Source organism: Ambystoma mexicanum, chromosome 6p (assembly GCF_040938575.1).
Source record: "Ambystoma mexicanum isolate Mex_15411 chromosome 6p, UKY_AmexF1_1, whole genome shotgun sequence".
Classification (NCBI taxonomy): domain Eukaryota; kingdom Metazoa; phylum Chordata; class Amphibia; order Caudata; family Ambystomatidae; genus Ambystoma; species Ambystoma mexicanum.
In genome coordinates, this window is record NC_090935.1 from 216,749,616 (window position 1) to 216,768,168 (window position 18,553).

An 18,553-nucleotide genomic window follows, 5' to 3' on the forward strand; every position below is an offset into this window, starting at 1 on the left:
AGGTGGAGTTGCAGATTCCCCCCTTACCCTTGTTATATAGTTTCCAACATGATCCCTTCCAATCTGTTGATGCTTATCCAGTCCTGTTTTTCTCTTTGCATCACAGGAGTTGCAGTTCTGCTTTTCCCATTTAACAATAAGTCCCAAAACACAAAGAAAAAACATGACTGGATAAGCCCATACAGAATGGAATGGATCATGTTGGCAACAATTCACAAGAGTCCAAGGTCTCCTTTGAAATGAGGCATGGTGCACCAGCTCTAACACTGTTTGCATGGTGGCACCAACCACATACTTATGCAGAGCCGTGGGGTTCCTTACTGTATGACACAGGTTTGAATCCCGGCAAGAGATATAATGTGGATTGTGCGAAGAGTCACCACTTTTCGGTATATACAGAGTCTAAGGAAATTCAGATCAGTATATCAGTATATGGTGTCTTCCAGAAGCCTGAAATGCACCATTCAAGGACATAGGGACTCATTACAACCTTGGTGCTAAGTGCACCAACTTTACCACCATGGTAAACTCTGTTTACACCATGGTGGATGGCGGATTTACCGCCCCATTCCAAGGTGAGTGGGGCGGTAAATCCCCATTTCCCATTTTCCCTTCCCCATTCCCATTTTTGCCCCATAGGGTATAATGGGAGTTGGGAAGGCGCTAATTACGCCGCCGTAAATTACGGCGGCGTAATTAGCACCATGGCAGGTTAGCGCCGTGGATTTTAACGCCTGCTAAAAGCAGGCGTTAAAATCAGAAGCAGGCGTTAAGGGTTAACGGTGGCGTTAACCCTTAACACCTGAGTTGTAATGAGGCCCATAGAACCCTGAAAGCATTCATCAGATCTGTTGACACTTTTCGTAGTATTCACTACTGCAATTTAAATCAACATAGTGATAAAGCAAAAGGTAATTCTTTTATTTTTGCTTGGTGACATCTTTTATTGACACATGCTGTGCCTTTGTTATTACTTGAGTGGCAAAATCAGAGGCTAATCCATTTCAGACTTTCCATCTATTATCAGGGCTAATTCTACAAACAATACAAACATATGTATATATAATTCACCTATGTGTAAACTATCATACAGTGCACATCTGTATATGGCATAAAGTATCCATACCTGTCTGCTGAGTCACGTGTCTCTGGTGGATATACTGATCAAAACATGATGACAATATATGTTCATGTTGCTAAAGCAACCCTGTAGATGAGCAAAAACCTAATAATACATACACACATGTGGCTTAAAAATGAAGAAAACATAGAAATACCTGTTCTACTGTCATGGAGTACTCAAAGTATAAGCAATCTTCTCATTGTGATGAGTGGTCTTCCAAAAAATAATCCAACGTGGGATTTGCAAAGAGACTCTGGCAATGATGGTATGTGTCTATTTATTTGAAATATCGAAGGAAAAAATGGCTCTGTGCGTGACGTCACCCTGCCATGATGCCATCATCACATGGGCCCTGTATTCCGTGACGTTACCAGTATGGCATTCACGTGGACACCTACTCCATTGTACAAGGCGTGTCCTGGACTTTGATGATGTGAAATAAATAAAAAAACGACCCTCGTGTGTATAAATGGTTCCAAAAATGTAACAAAAATTATTAGTAAATGCAATCTGGAATTACATTCAAGGTATGTCTCTGGCATATAGTACAATTGACTCACAATGTCAGCCATGCTTAAAGTGGCTTTCATGTTTAGTAAAAGTGAGCCGCAAGCATTAACTTATAAATATTGAAGTACAATAAATTAGAAGGGAGTTTTTCAGTAGTCTGGGCAGACCACCATTGGCCTTGAGCCTGGTACAATACAGTCCTTTTATATTACCAAAGCTGTTCATTGCTGGCTATGCTTTCTTTCTGGGACAATTGCCAATGTTCCAATAAACAGAAAACAAAAGATAAAAATGCACTGCAGACGAACTACAATCATCTGTCCATGCTTTAGTTTACACAGGTTAGATGCTGTCTGCTGATACTTGTGTTTGGAAAGCTTTATAGTATTGGATGATGAGGTTGCCCTTGCTATAGCTTACACATGTATGATGCTGCTCAAAGATACTTTGTTTGCCAGCTTTTTTGTGCTGGATGACCATGTCGTCCTTGCTGTAGTTTACATAAGATCGATGTTGTTCGTTGATATTACTGCTATGGAGCAGGCCTTTCCTCCTCTCCTCTGAGCAGACAACATTGGTGATTGTAGGCATAGAACCGGGAGTGCCTGGAAAAGTATAAATAAGACATGCTTTTAGCCGTGCACACAGCTGCTCGGCGGCGGAGCAAGCAAGAAGATGAGGTGGCAGAAGACAAAGGGGTGGAGGGAGCAGGAAAGCAGAGGCTTTCCAGAAGGGAGGGGTCAACTCCCTATTCTTTCCCTAGCTGGACCTTAAAGCCACTAAGCTGGATTTATGGCTGTTCAAGGCATTTAGACTCCCCAAAGAACTCTGCCTATTGACTTTTTAGCTGTATGGGGAATAATTTTGCTTTTTTCCACTGAGTCAAATCAGCTCACCACCTAAGAGCAGTCCATGTTCTTGCTGGGCTACATGCTGGCACCATTTATTCCAATGGACAATATCATTTCTTTGAAGCATTGGGCCTCATTACGAGTTTGTAGCTAGCCATGCCGTTTTTAGCGGCATGGCTACCCCCAAACTCGGGTCCGGGTCCGGGCCCGGGTCCAGCAAAATTGGATTTACCAGACCATTCTGACCTTGGAGGGCCCACTAATTCCCTTTTGCCGGACCCGGTACGTCCCCATTCCCATTGAGCCCAAATAGGGCTCAATGCGAATGGGGAGAATGCTAACAACTTGCCCATTAATGACGTGCCCGTTGTTAGTATCCTGTTCTGCCAGCGGGTCCCGCTCTGCATGTCTGGTCTGGCCAGGTGTTCAGAGCGGGTCCCGCTACAGAACTCGTAACGTGGTGGACCGGAATGAACGGTGCTGGTCCCTTACCGGCACCGTTCATTCCGTGGCCACCACACTCGGAATATGGCTCATTGTATCCTATTTATTATGCTTTTTATACACAGTGGTTTTTGATATTTTAGGCAATGTTTTGGCATTTTCTCCTTGAGTGTGTAAATTGATTCAGGCATCCAATCATTTCCAGCTCTCATCTATTTGCCTTCTATGGTTGGTGAGTATGAGAGAAATGTTACCCTTTATTAATATCACATTGTGAAAGGTACTGAGGTATCTGGGCAGATGTTTCTATGACGATTGCCTAGCATGATTTGTGAGGTTGCCAAGCATGACCTGGGATGGCAGGTAGTTTGTTTTTAAGGTGACTATGATTTCTTGTAGAAGGTTGATCAGTCTTAGGCTTGATTCAAGGTAGAGGTGATGGCAATGATTACTTTTTGCATTTTAAGTGTGTTGTGCAGATTGACAATTATAATAACAAGGTTTCTTTATTACGTAGATCCCATAATTAAAAGATTAATTTTTAGATGAGAGTGTAAGACACAATCATTGAGTGTTCTCAGCGTCATTGGAACATAAATATTAAGCATCTATTTGAATTATTGTGTATTGATGTGTTATATAAGGTATATGTCTTTTTTTCTACACACCAAGGGTTACTGGTTGGTGTGAACAGTGGTCTATGAATAGAAATATAATGTGACATTGGTAAACCCCTCCTGTGTTGGCAATTGAGAGCAGCGTCTACTGCAGGGGCTGTTGCCTGCTCTTTTTACTGTTGCACAGGGACATGTGTCTGCTTTTCCCTACCCTTATTTCTACCATGGCCCCTGCTGGGGGGTGGAGGTTGGACTCTCCGCTGGGGGTGGATGGAAGGGTCTGGAGGAGGGGAGATAAAAATCATGTCACTTTGGTGACCAAGAAGGGACATTGCTCACCCTCTCCTACACCATGAGTATATTCTCCCTACTTAGCTATGGGGGTTGCTACAGTCCTGATGTTACCAATAATCTTATGGACTCTAGTGAAGAACAGGGTGTAGAATAATAGCTTAAAGTACAATATAGTGAAGAGAAGGATGTCTAATCAAGCACCTTCTCTTAACAGCTATCTAGCTAAGAGTTATTAAAATGGCTAACCCACATGTTGATGTCCCTATACCTGTAAACTGCCGCTGTGAAGTAATCAGGTGGTTACAGAAATGAGGTGTTAGGAATGTCAACACCAACTTCATAGTGGCAGTGGCAGTGCCTGGAGGATTGCCAAGAGAAACCCTGTTTGCATATATGAAGACAACTGGTAGAATGTTAGATTTATTTGAGATCCCACACCTTAGGAGGGATATATATCAAATATAGTACACACCCTGTGGGTATCCTGGAGTAGCCTTGCAGCAGGTAAAACACCAGAACTGGTTACAAGGGGTCTTGACATACCCCATCAAAAGGGCTAGATTTGGTCCTTTTGTGATGGAAAGGTTAACCCGCTGGAAGGCTCTGATACATTAGATGAAGTCAGATTGAATAAAGCCTACACATGTATAGACAATTGGATGGCCGTGAATGGTCTAGCCCTTAACAGGTCTAAGACCGAGCTCATGATCGTGGCACACTCGCCAAGCTGGATTCAGCATACGGGAGCTTCCAGTTTGGTAATGTGAAAATCAAAACACTTAAGACGGTGAAATCCCTCAGGATTATTCTAGACAAGCACCTTTCGATGAAGGCCCATGTGGGGAGTGTGGTGTCTAGAGCAGCTTACTATCTCAGACTCTTCACCCACATGCGTCCTCTCATCTCTCATGTCAACGCAGAAACCCTAGCGAGAGATATAGGAGGTGCTAAAATAGACTGCTGTTGTAGTCTTTTGACCGGCATTAGCAAAGCCGATACCAACTGCCTTCAGGTGATTCAAAATGGGGTTGTTAGGGTGGTAAGGGGACTAGCGAGATGTGATCACGTCTCAGCAGCAAGAAGAGCCCTGCACTGGCTCCCAGTGGAGGTGTGAATTCGCTTACACCTCACTATGATTACCTTCAAGTGTCTACAGGGTACCCTGCCTTGCTATCTGAGAGAATTGATGAGATTCAAGATTCCTACCAGAACTCTCAGATCTAATCAGTCTAAAATGTTGATCATACCTCAAAGTAGGTATAAAATGGCAGAAAAGGGAGCCTTTATAGCTGTGGCCCCTGCTGACTGGAACAGCCTTCCGCTGGACCTCAGGCACGAACCGAAACTCAAGCCTTTAAAAAAAGTAAAAAATCTGGCTGTTTGCATAATTTTATCATTTTTTAATTCTTGATTTCCAGCTGGTTCTGACCTTTTGCCTATGTGTTTATGTGTCCATTCTTTGTTATGTCCATGCCATCATGCCTCTGGGTCCATCGGTGCATCATACATATTCTATAAAGTAAAAGTAAAGTAAAGTAACCTTAGAACACATCCTTAGGTATCACCCGAACAGGAAGGCAAAAGATCTTTATACCAGGGAGCAGTATGACATTTTGGTAGGACATTTTTACACTCTTTGTGCTTAAACTGTAGAATATAGAGCCTTGAGAGCTGCTCCGGCAGCACCCTGACCAGTTATAGGGGGGGAGGAAGGAACACTTCCATTCCAGACCTTCAAAGCCTTATTTGGCACTTTCCCCTCAAGACTCGAAAAAATCCTTTGATGGTATTCCATTAAACTAAGCCAGCTAGAGGCAGTATAGCCTCAGGCCACTCCTCAACAGAGGCAGAGGGCACTGTCAGTTACAATGCCAGCATGTTGTAATGTACCTATGGAACACTGTGATAGTTAGGTTTCAGTGTATAGTTTGTTGTACCTTCATTTAATTGGGACTCGTTCAGTTACAGCACTTACCTCTGTTCTGGGAGAGACATTGAACTCCAAGGAAGCAGAAGCAGCAATAAGTTTAGGGCTCTCAATAGCTTGGGACAATTATACCATGCTAGATGGAGTACTTGAAGTCTTCATACGCCTAGCAGTATTATCTACGCCATAAAACCCTACCTCACCACGCCCAACTGCCTCTCCATAGCCAGAGCTACTATAGGAGCCAGACTGGACTACTGTAACGCCCTCCTGGCAGGCACCTCATCAAAAAACCTAAACAAGCTCCAAATAGTGCAAAACAATGCCCTCCGTGCTGCACTACACATGCCCAAAACTGACCATATCTCACAGGCCAGAAGACGCGTCCATTGGCTCCCAGTCAAGGAAAGGATCAACTTTAAAATCCTCACCCTCACACACAAATGCATTAACCACACAGCACCCCCCTACCTATCTGAGACTATAACCAAGAACTCCTCCATCCGCCCCAGAAGAAGTCACCACGCCAACCAACTCCAAGTACCCACTGTAAAAAGAGCCAAAGCCGGCGGCATTGGCTTCCCTCACATAGCACCTAAGCTATGGAATGCCCTCCCCAACGCGCTTAGAGCAGAACCATCTCTGTATCTCTTTCACAAATCCCTCAAAACCACGCTATTCAACTAACTCCACCTTCCCTTCACCCACCTCAGCTCACACACATCTGATACGAAAAGTGTTCGATACGAAATGCTTCCTGTAATGAAAATTGCTTTGTAACCATCTTCCTTCCATTGTAACCAGACTATGTATGTATTCATGTAACAGCGCCACGATGCCCCCGGGCTGACGTGCGCTTTAAATAAATCTGAATAAATAAATAAATAAATAAATCCAGTGGCCAGGTAAGGAAACTCCAGTTTGGTCACATTGTGATAGCTATTTACACGTACCTAGGCAGAGATAATCTGGGTTGACCTCCTGTGGAATGGCAAAGTAAGGAATCAGTTGAGAATAAGCACCCTGAAAGAACAGCACCTTCTAGTACCACTGGTAGCAGACAGGAAACAATCAGAACTACCTTCTCAGTTAGAGGAAGAAAGGGAAGGTCAAGGGCTTCCTGTATGCCCCTTGCTAAAGAAGAAAGGGAGACCTTTCGTAGCAGAACAATTTCTGTAGAAAGAGATAGTACCAGTCCCAGGTCAGAAACAAACTGCTTGGCACAGGGGACCCTTTAAGGCCAGAAGTGGTGAAAAGAGTACTATTAGTTAAGGGATCGGGCACAGCTTAGGCAGCCACAAAGATACAGTGATGAAGACTACCAATCTTCTCTTCAAGGAAAGAGAAGAAACATGGCTCGGTACCCAAGGGAGAGCAGAAGCCCGCCAGGAGGGAAGAGAAGAAAGGAAAAAGGAAGCAAACTGCAGCTTTGAGAGTGGGCAATGGCAAAAGCTCCAAAAAAGACTCACAGGATAATACCAGTGACTAAAGATACAAGGGATTGGTTAGTGGTACAGTTGGACTCAAGTATGTAAGTTTCCATATTTAAAGAAGGACACAAGCTTTTATATCACATTCCTACTACTCAAAAGTTAAAGGTTATTACACCTACAGGAAAAGTGGTTTAGGACAATGATTTGTATATAGTTAAAATTCACCTTGAAGGGGAACATCCAAAGGAGATAGAGGCACTATTTTGGTCCAAGGTTCCAACCGCAGTCCCACCTAGACGATTTAGTTTGCAAAAAATATATTGAAATAAGGAGAGTAAGTACAGGATGGTGCGGAGGCCGAGGGTTGCTTCATAGATGGGAATAATTGGCTGGAGTGGGAAATCAGAGGGGGGAACTAACTAGTAGCTCTGCAATAGAATTACATAGGATACAGTATATACACATAATAGTTATAACATAAAGTAGTGCTGCATTTAAGAATAGGCCTGAATCCTTGCATGCCATGTTTGGAGACCCAGAACAATAAGGTCTCATCCCTTGCTTGACCATCACATCCCGATTCCCTAGGCACGGCAAGGAACATGCACAAACACCTGCATTATTTAGGTCTTAGAACAAATTAGGCAGGAATGTGTGCAGCTGCATAGTAGAAATATTGTGGCCCAGCCGAGCACAAAGTTTATACTACTGGGAGTGAGGCAGAGGTCTCGAGTTGCCAAAACACAAACTAAGATTTAAGACACTAGCATCCCACAAATGACAGTCATTCTATTTGAACTACCAGATGTGCAGGGAACTGGGTCCTAAAACCTTTGCAAACTGGATTGATTAGTAGTACACAAGGTTTACTCTTGGGGAGAAGAACTGATAACGGGGGAAAGCGGAGAACAACATGATCTATGATTTGTGCCAGGAAAAGCTAAGAGAGATGCGCATATAGTGGGAGGGCATGATGGGGGCACCAACTGGGATAAGAAAAGGACTGCTTTGTTCGCAAGGACCAAGCTGACCACACAATTGTCTGCTGAGTTCATGTTGATAACCAGGTGCATATCATGTGGTTAGGATCCTAGGTAGGATGGTGCCAGTTGAATTTAACCAATTGCTTTACATCATTTCAAGATGAACAAGGATGTTACCCACGTGTGGTGAAGATGCAAGAGAAGAGAGTGGAACCAATTGAAGAATGGGCTATATGTAATTATTAGCATGTTTATAGGTGGTAGCCAAAGTGGGTGGGGGATTAACACTGCACATTCAGTGCATCACGAGTGACAATGTTTGTGTTTATAACCTGAACCTTGTATGGAGTATGAGAGAGTGGATTCATAATACTCTGTCACTATTCCTTTTTGTATACAACATAAAAGCTTTTGTCTTTCTCAAAAAAGGGTGCACCTAGCCTTTTTCCCAAGTGGGTTGAATTTTCTTGGTCTGATCAATGGAGAGTTTCCCTTAACCATAAGAACACTAGCAGCTAAAGGTTATATTTTCAACTTTAAGAAGTCTAAAATAGCCCTTAGAGAAATTATGTTTCTGCAGATTTCTTTATCTGATGAGGGAAGGGGACTTGTGCCACAATTCCTAGAGAAATGTGCACACTTGCAGAGCCCATATATACTTAAGCAATTACAGGCCATACTTGGCATTTTAAACTTTGGGTGATCATATGGCAGACTATACAGCATTAGTGAAACCACTATATGACTTGTTGAAGCCCAAGTTCCATCCACCTGATTGGAAGAGGGAGCACACATGCATCCTGAACATATCTACCAACAGATAACTCAAAGTAGTCCTCTTAAGGACAGAAACACAGGCACTGTGGTGACACTATTTCCTGGTCCAAAAGCTTTCACATATTTAGTATGTAACCTTGGAGAGACAAACTACGTAGCATACTATTCACATGTCTATACAATTCCAGAGCTAAAATGTGCTCCAGAAGGAAAGATTCAGGCTGCAGTACAAATGATAGTGCAGAAGGAATTCACATTAGCTGCAAACAATATCATTCACATAAACATAATGTTAGTGCAGTTAGCATCAGCAATGCACTCTAGTATTATAAATGCAAAGGCACTACAGACAAGATGGGTCCATTGACCAGCAACGCAGACAGCACAAGGCATAAAATATCACTATAAACCAGAACTGCTACAAATGTATGATCTTGAATGGTCTCTACAGCCAGAAGCAGATGCAGCAGTACCTGGCATCAGTACCTGGCATCCCACATTGGATGTTTGCATATGTACTATATTGTGATGGAAGTGCTGTTCCAGCAGTTTGGACACGGTCTAAGTATTACGCTGCCTGTGCTGCTGTGAAAGGGTGATTCAACCATAACAATGGGCCTCATTACGACTTTGGAGGTAGCCATGGGGCTATTAGCACCATGGCTGCCTCCAAAATCGTGTTCGGATCTGGGTTCCCTGAATGGGAAATTACTGGGCTATGCCGACTTTGGAAGGCTCTGTATTTTCTCCTTCAGGGAACCCAGGCCCAGTCCTTCCCCATTCCCATTCCAGCCCCCATAGGGCTCATTGGGAATGGGGAGGGAGCTAACAACGGGCCCGTCAATTATGGGCCCATTGTTATCTCCCTGGTCCCCTCGTGGGACCCGCTATGGACGTCTGGAAAAACCAGACGTCCACAGCGGGTCCCACGAGGGGACCTCGTAATAGTGCGGAGTGGGTTTAACAGTGCCAGCACCATTACCGGCGCCGTTAAACCCATTCCGCACTAGTCGTAATGAGGCCCAATGTGTTTGAACACCAGGATACGCAAACAAAACATTTGGGGGAATACACCAGCTCAGAATGATGAGTTACAAGGCATTTTCTTTGCATTAAAGCAAGTTGATCCACATAAGCCCACTCTAATTGTGTCTGATTTACACTATGTAGTAAGAGGTTATACAATTGACCATCAATGGTGGCAAGCCAACTCATTCAGAGATTCTAAAGGCAAGCCAATATTGTAAACACAAATTTGGCAAACAATATGGGACATCAAAAAGGCTAGATATCTCGTCTGGATTATGCATACAGAAGAGATTCAGTGCACAGTGCAGGCAATACACTTGCTGATCAGTCTGCAAGACAACAGACTTTAGAAAAAAGTGTGAGCAGCATTAACCTGCTCAGCCACATACATAGATGATGACACAAAAGCATGTCTGGATGCAAACAGTAGTAACCCACAAGCCTTCTTTTACTACGTATAACTATGCTGTAAAATAGAATTGAGTAATAGGCACTATACCTAGGTCAGAAGGAGGTCCTGTTGACAGGGTACTACCAGACAAGCGGGATAGATTAAAATTAATCTCTGAAGCACATGCAAGCGTAACCTCAACCCATTTTGGAATTTCAGCTACTACACTACTCTTGCAGTATAGATACTGGTGGCCAGGGCTTAGTAAAGAGGTACAACAGTACATAGCAAATTGTCCCATATGTTTACAGACAACTGTGGACAATTCCCGTAAACCACCATTAAGTACACTAACAAGGGCAACAGTGTCTTTTGAATGCATATGTATGGACTACATAGTTGTAGTGTGAAACCTGTCCACAAGTAGACATATTTGTTAGAGGTGGTGGCCCTGTGCACAAGATTCTATTGGCTAATTATTCAGAAGAAAGGTGATTGTAAGGAGGTCATAAAAGTGTTGCTATCCTTAGTAGCTATGACAGCAAAGAAATTACTCCAAGTTGACAATAGGCCAGACTTCCAGGCAAAGCCTTAAGAGAGGCACTGTCAAGCCGGGATTGTACTCTGCAGTTCTCTAACCCATTGTGCCCTCAAGCTAACGGGATCATAGAGAGAGCCAATGTCATTGTAAAGCAAGCCTTGACTAAAGGAATCCTTTTTTCTGGTGGTAATTGGGTGAGTCATGTACCAATAGTGCAGCATAGCATAAATAATCTACCTCGTTTTTCCCAATGTGAGGGTAAACAACTTATGAGTTATTGTTTGGCACTCCTATGTATATGCCTGATTTACAAAATTCTTGTAGTTCCCTCACCAAGCCAGACCAGCTACTTTTCATAAATCATCTAAGAGACTCTATCAATGACGAAGAAGCACCACAGTATCAAGACAAGTCACAGACTACCTTGAAATCTTGGGACTATTTCCTGGAGGAGATCCATGATAAAGAAGCACTTGGACTGTGCTACCAGCCTCCAGTAAAGGTACTGAAACTAATTGGCTGTAGAACAGCAGTCCTACAAGCTCTGCCCCCTATGAAAGGTACACAACAATGTCCAGTGACCACCTTAAGCTAGCTCCAGATGGTTATGCCCATGTTCCCGAGGGAGAATACTCTCTATCTTGAACAACCTGACAAGCAGGCAGGAATAGACCAAAATGTGAAGTTGACAATGACTCCAGAAACCTCCATGTCCTATGAAAACATGTACATTTTTCTGTGAAGCGAAGAGCCAGAACCAAGGCTAGAAACAAAGCCAAGCATAAGGTTCATCGTGAAGATGAATATTGTTGACCGTCTAAAGTGCTCAAACACCTGCAAACCTTTTGTTGGAACAGTGATCCTGTTTTAGAGTTTGCTGTGGATAAGCCTTCTCACCTTTTTTGTCTTATTGACTTCGGGGCATTTTTTGATCCCAATGGAGATCCCAATGATCAGCTGACAGTTGAACATCTCAACCTTAGATGTAGCACAAACCCAGTACATAAGAGGGAGGTGCGGGCAGCTGATGTGGGAGGGGTCTCAACAGAAAATAAGCGCATACCCACCAGTCAGGGCAATTCAGGACACTCCAGTATAACACCTACAGCGGACCGAGTATGCAACTCCAGGTTGGTTGTTCTCTATCAGTGACAGATGAATCTAGGTTAGTCACCCCCTAAGATGCACATCACAGACATCTATATGACCCTGTTGAGATCGAGATCGAAAATAGAAGATTTATCTAAAGGAGAACTATTATATCCTGAAGATGATCTAGAAAAGCTGGATGGCATGGCAAACCATGTATGTTATGTGAAATATGTTGACACCTTTCTTTTTTATAAACAAAAACCAGTGCATTGGCCAAGGAAAGCCAATTGGGAGAACTGTCTTGTTCCATTGCTGAACTCACCACCAGAGTCTAAGGCACAATTCCCATATGTAAAAGAGCTCCCTTTGAAAGGAGTGATGATAGAGCTGAATGACTATATATTCCCCCCACCACCTGTGAATGGCCAGTATGTGCAGTCTACATATTCTGTTGTGTATGATAGAACATTCTATGCCACAATGACAGAGAAAACATGGCAAGACACAGTCCTTCTTAACACGTCATGGGGGTGAATCTTGGCAAGCACACAGAACAAACACTCTAGATTTAGCATGCAGGGATACCCTTATAATGTACTTCCTTAATTCCACAAAAGTTTTCGTAATGTGTAGTTCACATCATATGTTCAGGTATTCAGATTGGAAAGCCAAAGAGGATGTTTTTTACAGGACATCACAGCAGCTTAACAAAGCAATGCGAGAAAACATATATGAACATATTACAAATGCCTCGGGCGTTGCAGTAGGCTTTAACCTTCATATGATATGATATGATATGATTTGGCATTTATAATGCGCCTATGCACAGGTGTTTCAAGGCGTGACGAGGCAAGGGAGGGGGAACAGAGGGAAGACAGACAGTGATCTTACTAGGCCAGGTGTCATTCAGATCGCGCAAGTGCAAGGCAAGGGGGGAAAAGGAAAGTGCGGGGGGAGAGGGTGGGAAAAGTGCAGTACATGGGATAATAAATAACAAGACAAATAAAAGAACGGTCAGCTGGTGGCAAGTGCAGGGTGGGTGCAGACATAAGTGGTTGTGGGGGGACTGTAGGGATACAGAAAACAGTCCCCAGGTGCAGGGGTTGCCAGGGAGGCAGTGCAGGCATGCAACTGGCAGGGCATGGGCCAGGGATCCGAAGGGTGGCCAGATAACCCTGCAGTATCAGCAGGACTTCAGCAGGGGAGAGGGGCAGAGAAATCAGAAGCAAAGAGGACGGTCTTAAGGTGCTTCCGGAACCAAAGATGGTTCTCCTCAAGTTTCAGGGAGGCAGGGAGGCTATTCCAGAGGAAGGCCCCAGCTGAAGAGAGAGATCGACCACCAACTTGTTGCTTGGTCAAGCAACTGACCCTGAGGGAGTTGGAGACGGATGAGCGGAGAGCTCGAGAGGGAAGATATTTAGGAAGAGAGAGTTGAAGGTATTGAGGCCCCATGCCCCAGATGGCCTTGTGGGTGATGCAGAGGGTTTTGAACTTAATCCTCACAATGGTGACAATGAGTGTTAAAAGAGACATAGAGACATAGGCGTGGGTCCCTAGAAGGCTTAAACTAAACATTTCACAAACCTATGCCATTTCCATAGGCAAGGTATGTCAGTTAATTGCAAAGCAAGCACCATTACATAAGCTAGTTAGTGAAATAGACACATGGATGAGAAAGGTCAGCTAATTGGTCTACAATCCCAGACAGGATAGGTCACCTAGAAAAACATGGGGCAAAAAGGGAGGTGAAGGAAGCTAAACATATCTGGAAGAAAGCTGTCCTTCAAATCAAAGGACTGGCCAGACTGTCCATCAAGATGAGACTTTTTGTAGCTGATGACAACTTCATTGCAATGCAGCAAGGAATCTACAAGCTGAGATATGTGGTAGTGTATATGATGCAGATCATCCAGGAAGACTTGGAGATTTTACAGTATGAACAACAATCAGTCTTTGAACTTCTGAAGATCACAGACTTACGGGAGACACTCTCTACAGGTGTTGAAGACTGGTCTACCATCACATGGCCACAGCAGCTGACAGAACTGAAACTATCAAGACACTTCAGAGACAGCCATTTCAGAGTCCACCTACACTCTGTTGAGTGTAATAAAGAAGGCTTTCTATGGAATTTCTGAACGGAATAATAGTTTTATGTCATGGACACATTATGGGATCCTTAATATTCCTGTGCCATCAGAAGCCCCTCTGCTGTGTGATGAGCTGCAGTCATGGGGCACACTGCACCAAGTATATGAGCAAGGGATACAAACCATCTATGAGGTAGCCTATACCCATGCCTGTATGACTCGTGAGGACTCTGCAGTACAACTCTATTCTCTGAAGAATTGTGTGGGAACAGCGTATGCAAGAGGCAGGGACATGCTCAAGATTAGCCCATGTGAGCAGAATTCAAACTCAACCAAGTGCATGCTGAGTGCAAATCAAATAGAAACCTTTACTAGCAAAGCTCTGCTACTGCCTAATGGATCCTGCATCGTGCAGTTTAATGCTTCATGCTGTGGGATGTATTGACCCGCTCTGCTATACTATGCGGCCTCACTCTGCTATCTATGGTGCGAGAAACAGCAAAATGGCGGCAAAACCCTTTTTGCACGCCAAAACCTTCAAAACCGCATTTCAACACACAAAAAGATGGCTGCACAACCTGCCACCCATGGTGCATGTGTGGTGGAACAGAGCACATGATGCAGAAAAAGTGCCAGTGGACTCCATGACAGGCGAACATGGAGTACAGAGGGAGAAGCAACAGTTTGAAAATGAAACTCCAAAAATGTGCCTGTAAATGACATTTACTTGCTGCTGAAACTCCAAAATGTCTGCACAAAACACTGTCCAACACTCAAAATCTAGCCTAGCGCTAAAATTCATTTAATCTAATGAAGCACTGTGAATTTACCAAGTTCTAAAATGTGCAAAGCAAAACATTCTCTCAGCAAAACTGGTTTGCCTGTGAATGACAGTTCCTGTCAAAAATATGTGTGCAGCCACCCTGGGCTACCTGAGTGACAGCTCCTGTCAAATGGGCTCTCCTGATTAAATTTTAAAGTTGCCTAAAACTAAAGATTTGCCGGATTAGCAAATATAAAAGGATTGCTGCTGAAAAGAACATGGAACTCAGCTGTTTATGATCCCATAGGTTTAAATTTAAGAATGTAATTTATCCATGTCATCTGATGCCACAAGTTTGTTTTTAGCTGGCTGTGCCTGCCAGAGTTGAAAAACAGGGTTTCACCCAACGGGAAGGCATTCCTCTCAGCAGAAACTCACTGGCACATGATAATTGTGGGTTAGGACAGACTTTTGTCTGCAGCCCTGGACTGAACATTGGCAGTTCCTGCAGGCCAGGATTTGGACGTGCGAAAGGGTCGTAAACTTGGCCTGCAGAAGGAAGTCCAAAAAAGGTGGGGGCTTCTCCTTGCTCCAGAGACAGACAAAAGGATGACCATTTGCTGCTAAGAATATATAATGAACATTTCTTTAAAGACTTATAACTTGCTATCAGAAATGGTGAAACATATAAAAAGGACAGATTTGTTAGTCTAATTTTTGGCTCTACATTTCAAGATGTAGTGGAATTGTGTAACATATTCGGAACAGGAATGGCAATATCTGTGGGTTTATGTGAACTGTGTTTATGCTAGAATTGTTAAACTTTGCACACACATGCCTAGGTTAAACATGCATATTTGTGGAAATTGGGAGAACAATTGGAAAATGTGTTCAAGGCGAAATGGACAAAATGCTGCAAAAAGGTGAAACAAGGTCTCACAGCTGTGGGATTTTGAGGAACAGATACTTCATAATATATGTAATCCTTGTATGTGATTTTCATAGAGGTTACAAATGTGTAAATATGTATTTAGGACAAAATTTGATTTTGATACTAGTGGCTAGGGGAGGTTTCTAAGGATTGTAAAAAGCAAACCATAAATTTAACATCATCTGTATTTGAGCCAATCACCCGAATGCAAGATGGAGATGAGGCTCTGATCCAATCCCAGTTCACAGAGGCAGGTTTAGTTAAGCCGGCACATACACCCATTTTTGTGATGGAATTTGAAAGGATAAATAGAGACAGCTGACAACACATAGACACTCTCTCTTCTGATTCCAGCGAAGAACTTTGTTCTAGCATTCAACATCCAGCTTTAACATCCTTCCAGATCCAGATGCCAAGGACCAGGCCAAGCTGTAGCTGAACCATTTACAGCTAGGCCACAATCCTCAACTTATCCTTACCACCCAGTGAAGCGCTGTGGTGTGGGGCAGCATCTTGAAACTATCTGGCTTGCTACCATAAGGCTTGCCTGATGAACTCGCAATCCCGCTGATCTGAAATATCCAGAAACAAGAAGGGCATATCCCGTGCAGTTCCGGTGACCGGCCTAGCTGATCCAGTCCCGCGCCTGATGTGATGTCTTTCCCTGTTAGACCCGATCCATTCACCAGAATCTTGATAGGCCTAAAATTTTAAATCACAGTGGATTGTGAGTATTAATAGGATGCTCGAGACCTATTGTATACCTTGCCTGATCTTGTTTCATTCAAATCTCTGAACTACTCTTACTTTCATAACCAGTAACAGTGTCAAAATCTGTAGTGCTATCTTATTCTGTCTATTTTCTAAAGCGTCATTTTCATAGTCATTTTTAGTGGTGTAACTCTCATCCAGAAATTCCACTTCCAGTGTGTGGACTGGTTCCGCCTCGGGATCTGTTTTAGAAGTCTTGAATCAGTCTCAGAGCTTACCGTGTCCCTACTTGGTTGTCTAGCCTGCACGCTCTAGTCTTGAGTAAGAGCATAACCCATATTTTCTGATTTCAAACTGAAGTTCTTGTCCAAAACTCGTATCTTTATTTCCGAAAAACACCTCTCCCTAAAACCTCCATAACTCCCTCAGTTTTGATGATAGGAACAGAATTTCACTTCCTACTGGTACCTAACATACTCAGCTATCTCCCCAACAGTGCGGTTGACATGTTATTATAAAAAATCTCATAGTAAATGTTTGCTGCGATTTTCCATTTAGCAAAAGTTTTACACATGTGAATTACCTTTAAATTATTTCCCACCTTGCCTTTGAGATTTCAAATGTCTTCTTTTGATTAAATCATTGCTTGTGATTGCTTGCATCTGTTCACAGTGGCTCCCATAGAATTGTATAATAATTTATGCATTTTTTACCACATTTAGTGTTTTGCTCAGCCAATTTCAAAGCCATCCTCACAGTTTAAATGTCAAATCCGTTTTTCTCTTTTGTTTAAGGGGGGAAGGTTGGAGTGCTATTCTGTTTTATTTGTATTATTTCTGAGTACCTGCTCTCTCCTCACATCTATTTAAATTGTCTATTGGTGGGTTGAGGGGTGTTGCAGGGAGAACCTCTAACCATAGCGCTATCTGTTTCAAACTAACCCAAAAGCATTATTTTCTGTGCTACATTCTTTGTGTGTTTGTTACCTGATTCCCAGTGCATTAAAGATATTATTCAGTGTTCTATCACCCCATTGGTGATTCTTGTTACCTATAAAATACATTGTGATTTAAATTTTGAATAAATATTTACCTTTGCAAACTAGCCTGATTCCTGGTTCAGTGTGACCGGGGGAGGGGGGGTATCAGGGGAAGGGTGTGATATGAGTGATATATCATTCAGAATATTTAACTTATAGATACAAATAAATAAGGGTTTCATTTGTACACTAAATGCTGGGCGAGACTTGGGTGTGTGCCTGTGCCTGATTGAAATCCCTTTACAATGCTTGGTGAGCCTGTGGGTATTGCCAGCTAAATAACAGTCTCGAAGATGGTAAGCCGTGCAACATAATTTTTCATCCACCAGCGTGCACTGTGCTAGTGCCTGAAGTGAAGTTATCACATCTGAAGTTCCAGCAACTATCACTGAGACTGACATCTGAAGATACCCATCACTGGTACCACAGAGACTTTCTTAGAAGCATCAATCAGAGCACTGAAATTGGAGAGAACACCAAACTGGCCAAAAGAGATTCAAGCTCTACTGAAAAGCTCCACTCCAACATATGGGAGCTCTAATCTGGGATCCTTTACGGACTGGCTGATGAACAGTCTTTTCTTTCGATCCATCAAAAAGTATTTTGGACTTCTTTGGAAACATATATTTGGGGATCACACCTGTGCTCTACTTCCTTGCAGCTAGGTTCATCCTGATCCTGAAATTATATGATATGGCATGTATAACGGACCTGTACACAAGTGTGACTAGGCACAAGGAGACAAGGAGTGGGAAACAAAGGGAGGACAAAATGAAGATCTGACTAGGCCTTCTGTCATTCATCTCATGCAAGTGCGGAGAAGAATGAAATGGGAGATGTTTCGAGGGAGGGGAAGGGAGAAGTGCAGGTAGATCAATAAGTGCAGCCAGCAGGTGGTACATAAGGGCAACAAGAAGGGACTGCAGGGTTGCAGGAACAGACCCTTAAGTGCTCTGGGAGCCCAGAGGCAGCACAAGGGCAACTGGACAAGCAGGAGTCTGGTCCCG